The sequence below is a fragment of the Mirounga leonina genome, unplaced genomic scaffold (assembly GCF_011800145.1).
Source record: "Mirounga leonina isolate KUSES-001 unplaced genomic scaffold, KU_Mleo_1.0 Mir_129, whole genome shotgun sequence".
NCBI classification, from domain to species: Eukaryota; Metazoa; Chordata; class Mammalia; order Carnivora; family Phocidae; genus Mirounga; species Mirounga leonina.
The window spans coordinates 45879302-45889940 of NW_023270323.1; the positions used below are offsets into that span (position 1 = coordinate 45879302).

The 10639-nt window shown below is 37.2% G+C and overlaps 1 pseudogene; it reads right to left on the bottom strand.

Moving 5' to 3' along the window:
• The window catches only part of LOC118010894, an 18651-nt pseudogene that overhangs the window by 6889 nt on the left and 1123 nt on the right, over window positions 1-10639 (bottom strand).

Below are 10639 nucleotides of genomic sequence, written 5' to 3' on the forward strand. Positions count from 1 at the left end.
TTCTTCTTCTTCTTCTTCTTCTTCTTCTTCTTCTTCTTCTTCTTCTTTTTCTTCTTCTTCTTCTTCTTCTTTTTTAGTACAGCTGACATACAATGTTACATTAGTTTCAGGTGCATAACAAGTATGAAGGTTCCTCAAAAAATTAGAAATACCATATGATCCAATAATTCCACTACTGGATATTCTGCAAAGAAAATGAAAACAGTAATTCAAACAGATATATGCAAACCTATGTTTATTGCAGCATTATTTACAGTAGCCAAGATACAGAAACAACAGAAGTTCCCGATTGATAAACGAATGGATAAAGAAGATGTATATATGTACAATGGTATATTATGCAACTATAAAGAAGGATGAGATTATGTCATTTGCAACAACATGGATGGACCTAGAAGGCATTATGCTAAATGAAATAAGTCAGACTGAGAAAGACAAATACCATATGATGTCACTCATATGTGGAATCTAAAAACCAAATGAATCAACAAACAAAAATCAGAACCAGATCTACAAATACAGAGAACAAACTGATGGCTATCAATTATGGTCTATTCTTATAAAGGTTATTTATTTATCTTTATCTCTTTTTCCAAAGGGAAAACTATTCATCTTTCTCAACCACCTTTCTCAAATGTTAGCTCCCTTGTAAAGCCTTTGGCAATATTTCCAGGCAGATCAGTACTACTTTCTGATCTGCCCACACCACTTTTGTCAACCATTAGGGCATTTATCTTCTTGTATTATAATTGCTTTTCTGTTCTCTTTTATCCTTGGGCTGTGAGTTCCTCATACTTCTTCTTGTACCTCTTGTGTCAAACATGTGAAAGATACTCAGAAATTGTTTATTGAATAAATACATGAATAAATAAATGAATGAATGGATGATTTATACTCCGCATGTGTGTCCTAGGAGGAAATATGGAAATATGTCTCATGCAGAACACAATGTTCCAACAGGGGTTTATTAACAAAGGAAACATTTACCAAGGTTTGTCATGAGGCATAATGAAATAATCTAGATAGCAGTCAAGCTCTCACAACCCTAAGCTCGGCAGGACAAAGAGAGAGAGAATAGTGCCTGGAAACAAGAAGGACAGAGAGTGATGTGGAGTTAAATGTCTTGAGGGGAGCAGTGACTTTCAATCAAGGGACACAGAGTGTTGGAGACCACACCAAGGAAGTTAACTATGGAATAAATACCCTGACTCTATTCTATCGATTCTCTCTAGTCTTTTGTTGGTAGTCCTTATTGGCAGACCTCAACTAGAAGCTGAGAGGCCTCAGAGACTCTTGATGTAACCCACATTTATTAGTGCTCCAGTGATGATCAACATGGAGAAGGATGGGGAGTAGTTCTAGAGGGGCAAATGGAGACATCCATGTGTAACATATATTATATGTTTCAAGATGACATTATGTATAACATATTACATGATAATCATATGATTATATATGATTATATATATGATCATATAATTATTTGATATCATATAATATATGTCACACATAATGTCACTTTGAGGGATAACCCAAGAAATGTTATCTTTCCTCTCTGCCCAGGTTCTGAACAAAATGGGAAATAAAACTTACCTTTTAGTAAGAAAATTGGGAAATCAAACTATCATTTTTCTTGTTAGAAGAGGCCAGATTGAGGAATGTGACTTTAAGTTTATTTTCCAAATAGGTTTGCAAATACTGAGTCTTAAAGCTGAAAGACTTACTCATTTATTCATGATGATCTAAACAGGGGCAGTCTTATATGGTACACCTGTGGTACAGCAGATTCCATTCTCTTCTCAGGCAAACTGGTTCCAAGAGAAAGAAGGACAGCATTAAGCAAGAATATCTAGTTATTCTTCTCAAATTTAGAAATCAGATGTAGTAAATGCTGAGATGCATACCCTATAATTATGCAAATTCATGTGTAATATGTACCATGATTGTTTTTTCTCCTGATTCCAGACTCCTAGCCATCAAATGAGAAGAGAAAAAACTCCTGAGCTTCAGAAGAAGAAAGGAAGTTGTAGAGGAAAAGATGAGGCATGGCAGTGAAATGGTAGCCAATCCCACCTCAGGAAGCTGGAAGGTGGAAGGTGTATCCTTTGTCATCAGTATTGATTCTGCTGACCAAATCTGCTTCTATCAGATTGCTGAAATGGGCAGCAACAAACCGGAAGAGTTTGGGAATTGATGCCTCTATTCTACAAGTCCTTGCCAACCTTAGGATCCAGAATGATCCCTATCAATATTTAACTTGGATCGATGAAAATCAACAGATGATGTCAAACATAATCAGGATTTGGATTGATCTGAATTGTGAAGTTGTAACCGGGACACAGGATTGTAAGAGGACGTGGTTCTGGGGGTCCCAAAAAGATGAGGTTTAGCCCCTCGCTGCTGACAAAATCCAAAGGCAGAGAGGCAAGTGGTGGTGATACAAGAAAGACATTTATTTCAGTGAGGCCAGCATAGGGAAGACAGCAAGCAGACTAATGTCCCAAAGACAGTCTCCAAAGTGCTGAAAATACTTCTGGGTTTATATAAGGAAAATGTGGGACAAAAGTCAGTGGGTGAGTGCTGCTGAGCAGTAAAGGTCAGATTGGTCATAGCTGTGGATCATTGCTGTGGGGTCAGTTACACTGAGTCTGGCTGGCTCAGGGCAGTCCCTGTCACCTGAGTGGGTAGTTTCAGTTCCCATCATGGGATGCTTTGCCCTCTGGGTCTTTTGCCTGAGTTAAAGATAAGCTGAAAAGAAGAACTTAATTAGAAAGTACAGACTGAGGTCAAAATGGAGGTAGTCTTCCTTCAAAGTCAGATCTTCAGAACTCCAGCTAGCCCACCCTGGCCACTCATTAACTTGTCAACAACACAACTTACATTTAACATGACTGAAAATTTTAGACCCTATATACAGTATTATGGAGATGTAGTAAGTAAAGAAGAGGCACATAGAAAGAATCCCTCCTCATTGAATCAAGAACAGAAAAAACATACATTGCCTTTTAATGATATACTCATCTAGATAATAATAGAGTAATATTTTGTTTTGTTATGTTAGATCATATTAAATATTTAGAAGGACATAGTATAATTTTTTAAACACTGAATAGTTGTAATGCTGACATTATATTTTAAAATTAGTATTTGCTTATCCTTTTTTTATTCAATTTATATTGAAAATGTGTTATGTGTGTATTTTGGGGTCCTGGACTCAATTCCAATGTATGCACGGGGAATTTCCCTTCTATGCTACCAACTAAGCAATGTTCCAGACACACCAGCAGGGTTTTCTACAATTCAGTTCAATTCTGACACTATCTACCTGAAGACAGGGTCAGATTCCACAAAGTCACCCTATAAGACTCTCCCCCTCCCACTGTAGATGCCAGTTGCAAGCCCAAGTTATCACTTATGCTTCTGACTGATGGTCTATAGATAGGAGGTTCCAGTGCCTTCCACCTTGGGTTCAATTAGTTTGCTAGAGTGCCTCACAGAACTCGGAGAAACATTTTACTTACTGGATTAACAGTTTGTTATAAAAAGATATGGTAAGGAATACAGATGAACATCCAGATGGAAGAGATACATAGGGCAAGGTATATGGCAAGAGGTGCAGAGTTGCCTTGTCCTCTCTGAGCTTGCCACTCTCCCCAAATCTCCACATATTCACCAGTCCAGAAGCTCTCTGAGCTCTCCTCTTTGGGTTTTTAATGGAGGCTTCATTATATAAGCATGATTGCTTAAATCATTGGCTTTGGGCAAGTGATTCAACCTCCAGCCTCTCTCCCCTCCACAGAGGTTGTGGGGTGAGGCTGAAAGTTCCAACCCACTATTCAAGTTTGGTTCCTCTGGTAACCAGCCCCCATCCTTAGCGTCTTTCCAAAAGTCACCTCATTAACACAAACCCAACTGTGGTGGAGAAGGGCTTGTTATGAATAACAAGACACCCATTTCACTTTTATGGTTCTGAAGTTCCTGCCCTCCACACCCCCATCCCCCCAACTGAAGACAAGAGACTACATATTATAACAAAAGATGTTCCCATTGCTCTTATTGCTCAGGAAATTTCAAATGTTTAGGGAGCTGTGAGCCAGGAACTATGGTTAAAGACCAAACACAAATTTCTTGAAAGTGTTATCAGCAAAATTAGCATTATGGCAACATGCCTAGGGGCTATAAATCATAATAACACAGTGTGTAATTTTATATTTCAAGAAAATCCCACTATTCTAATTGTAATGGCATCTCAGAGAGAAATTATGACTTATCCCTTATACTGTCAGACTTTACAGAACACACAAAAACATTAGTAAAATTTTATATAATTTCAAAAATAGGTATAGCAGCCTGGGAATGGACCTGAAATTTCAAAACTGAGTTGTTTACTTCATCCTCAGATTGTTTTTCTTGGAAATAATCTTTTGATTGTCATTTCAGCTAAACACTTATCAAAGGCTCTTTTCAGAAATGAAAATCCTTGAGACAATTTCATTCTAACATTGCATAATGCTTTGTAATGGGTAGCCAGATCTGATTATCTGTTGATCATTTCCCTTATGTAATAAATGCTTCTTTATTGCATACGGTTTAAATTCTCCATCCCTGTCTACTAGAGCACGTTCTTGCAAAATTAGACATAGTCTGTTTAAAGAGTTGCTCAGGGTAGATGGAACATAAAGATGGGGAAAATGCCGGAGGGAAGTGATAGGTCTTGCCTTCACTACGCACTGTAAGAGAGATTGTGTCAAGGGGCCTGAGCTTTGCACAGCATGACTTAATCTGGACTTCCCATGGCCCTCACATGCTGTATTGAGAGAGAAGGCATAACCTAGACTTTAAGAATAATAATATGTTTAATCTAAAGTTTATGAGAACGCCAAAGAACAAAAACCAGATATCAACAGATTGAGTAAGGTTTGCCTAGAAAAAGGAACAGGTTGAGAGTCTACCAGCATATCAACTTACAGTAACACACATTGTAAACTGTACATCATTTCTATTACTCTGGACATTCAGTGAAGTCAAGTTGAAAGTTAGAGCTTGGACTTTCTATTCACATGTAGAATGACAAATCCATCTCACCTAGGCTTCCAATTAGAAGCAGAAAAAAAAGAAAGCTGGATCCCTTTCATAAGGTTAGAGTGGTAATGATATGAGCAGTCATCGGTGAAGGACAGCTGTACTTGGAGAGAGGTGATACCACCACAACCATCATCAACAGAGGCAGCATTGTGGCAGCATGTCTGGGGGCTGAGGCAGAATAATGTGGGAGACTTATTTCTGAGCACTCATGTGACAGCTATCTGTGGAGCTCTTAGAAATAGCTAGAGGACATGTTGAGAGATTCTAATTTCTGTCATTCAAGCACATGAGCATGATGCCTTAGAAATTGGGATATTTAGAGTTATTTATTATGATGTGTGGTAGTCATAAGCTGGTCAGGCCAGAGAACATTTGGGTTACATAAACCTCATTTGTTATGCAACACAGGCTATATGAACTTCTCTTCATTTTTATAACCCAACACAGAGATGAAAATTCTATGCTAGCTATTTTATCCCTAAGGGGGTCTCTCTGTTTTGGAGGAGGTTTTTGAAACTGCTATTTAACAAGAATATCTCTTCTCTAAAAGAAGTTACTTTGTACCCTAAATAAATTAGTTTAATACATGTACAGCCAATTCTTGCTTTATGAACAGAATCTTGGCTCATGGGTGAGCCAGTCAATTCGATAAAACTAATCAATTCAAGGAACAAAATAAAGGAAGAAATTGTCAGTCAATTCAGTCAGAAAATAGATTGATGTTTTTTTCTTGAAAAGTCCATGGAGAATAAGATAGCTGGATTTTATCAACCGGGGTACTGCTGATTTTGCAAACAAAAAATAAGATATCTTGATTTCATATATTTTATTATTTCACTGGCTGGTGTAATCACTCAAAGGCCGCAAAGCTCTTTGTGGAGTGGGGATAGGGTAAGGGTAAGGTAAAGAGGAGGAATCAGAATGAAAATGTAATAAATTGATTATACATTGATTAAAAAGTATTTATGATGGAAGGGATGGTATATGAAATCATGGTACATGCTATACCTGAGACTAACTTACCAAGATGTCTTGGACGTGATTGTCACATATTCCTTTTAGTATTCTTTCAGTTAAAGTAGGTATTTTCCAACACTCAATAAAAAGGTAGCTGTGAGATGTTGTCAGTCCAAACTCAGATATGTGCAATCTCTTTTTTTCAATCTCCACTCAAAGACATGGCCTGAGTCAAGTTCACTGTTAAAAAAGAATAAAAGCAAAAAAAAAAAAAAAAAAAAAAAATCAAAGCAACATAGGATTTGAGGGCATGTTTTCCTTTACCCTGGAGAAAATATATTCAAAATATTTTCAGTAGAAAACATATGATTCAACATATCGTTCAAACAGAGCAATAGAAGGAGGTTTTTAATGATGTCGAGCACCTCAAAAATATTCATTAATATACTAAGTTGGAAAAAAATAAAATAAATAAGTTATAACGGGGAAGGAAGGAAGGAAGAAAGGAAGAAAAGAAGGAAGGAAGGAAGGAATTGAGGAAGGAAGGAAAGGGAAGAGAAGGAACGGATGGAGGGAGGGAGGGAAGGAAGGAGACAAAAGAAAGTCTTTTTCCTTTTTTCACCTCCTTACCTCCTCCCCCACTCCTCCCAAAAATAGTCTTCTGTTCTTCCTTGTATATTCTTAATGTTGGTTGAAGGCAACTTGTCTCCCAAATCTGAAACATGAATTATTCAAAATTTCTTCATCTTCTAGGTCTCACCCACTCTGCATTGACCCTTCTTTCCCCACACCCAACCACTCACCACATGTAGTGAGTTCTACCTACCAAGCATACAGGATCCACCTTCTCCTCTCCAAGGGACCCTATCTAGTTCAAGTCCCTGTCACCTCATTCCTGAACTGCAGGGACAGCCTTCTATTTTTTAGGAAGGAAGAAGGAAGGATCCAAGACAGTCTTTTAGTTTTTACCTCTCTAGGCCAGAGTCTACACTACCAATAATAAAAAAAAATTTTAAGAAATATTTAGGCAAAGTACAGAATATCTGTCACTACAGGAAATAAACCCTTTATCAGCATCTGAATAACCTCAGAGTAAGATGATGAGCATAACATATAGGGCTTTTTAATTTCTTGTCCCCTGCCTACCTCTAAAGATTCCTCTTGGGCACCTGGGTGGCTCAGTTGGTTGAGCGACTGCCTTCGGCTCAGGTCATGATCCTGGAGTCCCTGGATTGAGTCCCACATCGGGCTCCCTGCTCGGCGAGGAGCCTGCTTCTCCCTCTAACCCTCCCCCCTCTCATGTACTTTCTCGCTGTCTCAAATAAATAAATAAATAAATCTTTAAAAAAAAAAAGATTCCTCTTTTGTCAGTCTCCCTTCTAAACTTAAATCCAGTGACTCTAATCTCCTAACATTTCAGAAACATGCTATGACATCTCATGTTCCTATGAATACCCTTCCCCTTCCACTGGATTGTGCTTACTCTTGTCCAACTGAAAACTGTCCACCTATTTTTTAAATCCCAAATCATTAGTTCTCCCTTTTACAGTGTCTAATTTCCATCATCCCAGAAGTATTCATCACTGTTAGAGTCAAACAACATGGAAGGGTAAAATCTGGGTTGGGCCTTTTTGTAACTATACGCTCTTGTGTAAGTCACTTAGCATCTCTTTACTTCATTTTCCCCACCTGCAAAATAGGGACAGTTGTTATAAGGCTCAGCAATTATGAATACCTGACAAAGTAAATGCTTAACAAACTTTAGTCATTAAGTACATATGCAGAATGATGTAGGTGTTAGTAGGCAGTGAGTTATCATTTTGTTGTACTGGTCTGTCTTCACCAATGGAATATGAGATCTTTGAGGAAAGAGACTCCGTGCTATTCTAAATTTCTCTATCTCCAAAATCCAATACTGTGCCTTCATTTAGTAGTTTTTCAATAACTACATGTCGAATAAATGTATAAAATGATGAATATTCACTACTGTGATAGAGATATTAGTGTGTGGGAACTAAAAAGAACTCAGCTGCTCCCTCATAATAAGAGAATCCTTTATGATCTGCCTTTGGCTGATCTCCAGTTGCAATAACAGCACATTTGTAAGTCAATATTCTTGGATACCACAAAATAACTTTGTGAAGGTCAGAGAGTGGCATTGATGTAGACAGAATATTTATAATTCTGTGATCAAATATACAAAGGTAAGGAAGTTTCCATTTTTGTACCTCCTGTATCTTCTCACTTCAGATCACCTCTCTCCATATGCGTATAGCAGGATGTCTCTAAGATAAATTATATGATCTTCCATTTCTAATTATAGTGCTTATAATAATAGACACATTAACTAGGACTCTTCTCTTTTGTGGTGATCTGGATACTATGGTCTTCTGGTTTGCCAGTCTAAATGAGCTACTGCTGAATATATTCTAGTTTCAAGCTCTTACAGATTATTATTCTTAGTGGTTTCTTATATACACTTGCATTAAAGAATTGCTTTTTAGGCTACTTTTTAGACTCTACACTTGCATTAAAGAATTTCTTTTTAGCTATTGGTTATTACATTAGGTGAACAAAAAAAAAAAAATAAGAACCAACATTATTAGGCACCCATTATGTGCCAGGCACTGTGCTGGGCAATTTACACATGCTGTTTTGTTTGGTTTTTACAACACAGATAATTATTTTATCCCCCATTTACCTATGAGGACACTGAGACCTATAGAGATTAAGTAGCTTGTCACAGAAGCTGTAATTAACAAGGTGAATTAATTAACTAATAAAGCTGATCATTTTGTCTCTAAAAATGAAGTCATTTTTGCTTTTTTTAACCTTAACAACAAACCACGTGTTCAAGAAAGTGTTAAGGAATTAAGCATGATTACAATATACAGCCTTTGGGTTAGAGTGGAGCCAGATAAGAAGCTAGGCGATTGGTGAAGTTGATCTAATCGCTAAATACAAACAAGAGTAAAAATATTTCCCTGTTTCAGTGGAGAGCCCAGTAGAGAATCCAACAGAGCTATGTTCAGTATTGAGATATATGTATGTATGTATATATATATATATATATATGCACACGTATATACTTTATATATATATATATATATATATATATATATATATATATATATATACTTTATTAAAACACTTGGAGAACACATGAAAATAAAAAAATGTATTATTTGACCAAAAAATCATTTACGTTCTTGGGGTTTGTTTGTTTTGCTAAATCCTTCTCCTCCTCAGCCCCTCAGTGGTCCCTGCTCCCCTCAGCCCACACTTCAACAGTGACGCTAAAAGAATTGATTCATTCTACACTAAATGTAAAGAAGAAATCTTTGCTTATAAGCCCAGTGACTGTCAAGTTCAGAGTTGGCTCCTTAGCAGAATAATTAGAGGGCTATGTTATTTTACATTGTCTAAGTGCTTCTAAAGTGGAATGGAGTCAGGGTAATTTAATAAGAGACTGCTAATAATACATATATTTTATGTGGAATGACAAGAGTTGATCAGAATAATATTATACTCTATAGTAATGATGAAAGATCCCTTTAGCTCTTGGATTATTACCTAGTATGTGTGACACATGTCAGACACTAAAGACCATTGATTAGACAGAAATGAAGCTGGTCATTGAGCTGGGGATTATGAAAATTGTCTCTCATTTCTTACAGAGCACACTGGGTAAAGGTTAGAAGGTAATGACCTATGATTGCTTACATATAATTGCATCTTTCATATTTCCAGGGAAGAAGAATACAAGTTTGAAGCTAATATCCTTTGTGGAAATATTTTGGGAGCGTTCTGCTGCTTTCCTCTAAGAACCAATGGAATATAAGTAAAACTTGCTATTCTAGGAAACAGAATACTTGATATGACTTCAGTGAAATTGCTAATGCAGGAAAATGTTTCTCCACTCATTTTAATCACAGCACCAAAAGTGCATTCATCATCATTGTGCAGTCCTCAGAACTGAATTGATTGATTTCCCATGACCAAGTCAGGGCCTAAATTTTTGTATGTGTTTAGTAATATTTGACCATGCCATCCCTATATGTTAAATTAAATTGTGCAAGTACCAAAAAGACTTTTGCAGAATGCTACAACCTTTCTTAGGGTAGGTAAAGCCCACCGGAGTGAGTAGGATTGAAGGGCTGGAGTAGAGAGTCCAGGAATCTTTTCTTTAATCCTTCCCTGCTTTGGCACCATATTTCTCGAAGTCTCAGTATCCCTCCAGAATTAAAGCTCCTGACAAGAGGCCCTCCTTTATATTTCCAAAGTTTACAGAGCTCCATGTCACTATTTATTCCTGATAATGGCTTCCTTCTATTGCTGGTCTCTAGGGGCCTCAGTATCCTGTACTGATCCCATTAACCATGCCCACATCTCTGGAAGGTGTCCCTTTGTGAAAATGTCTTTGCCTGATGAATCTGAGTGAAATTCTGTTTTCTGCTAGAAATCTGACTGCCACAGTGAAGTCATATATAATATATGTTAAGCAAATGTATATTCATTAAATGTTTCCATGCCTACTTTTAAAGCTTGAAGAAGGAAGGAAGGAAGGAAGGAAGGAAGGAAGGAAGGAAGGAAGGAA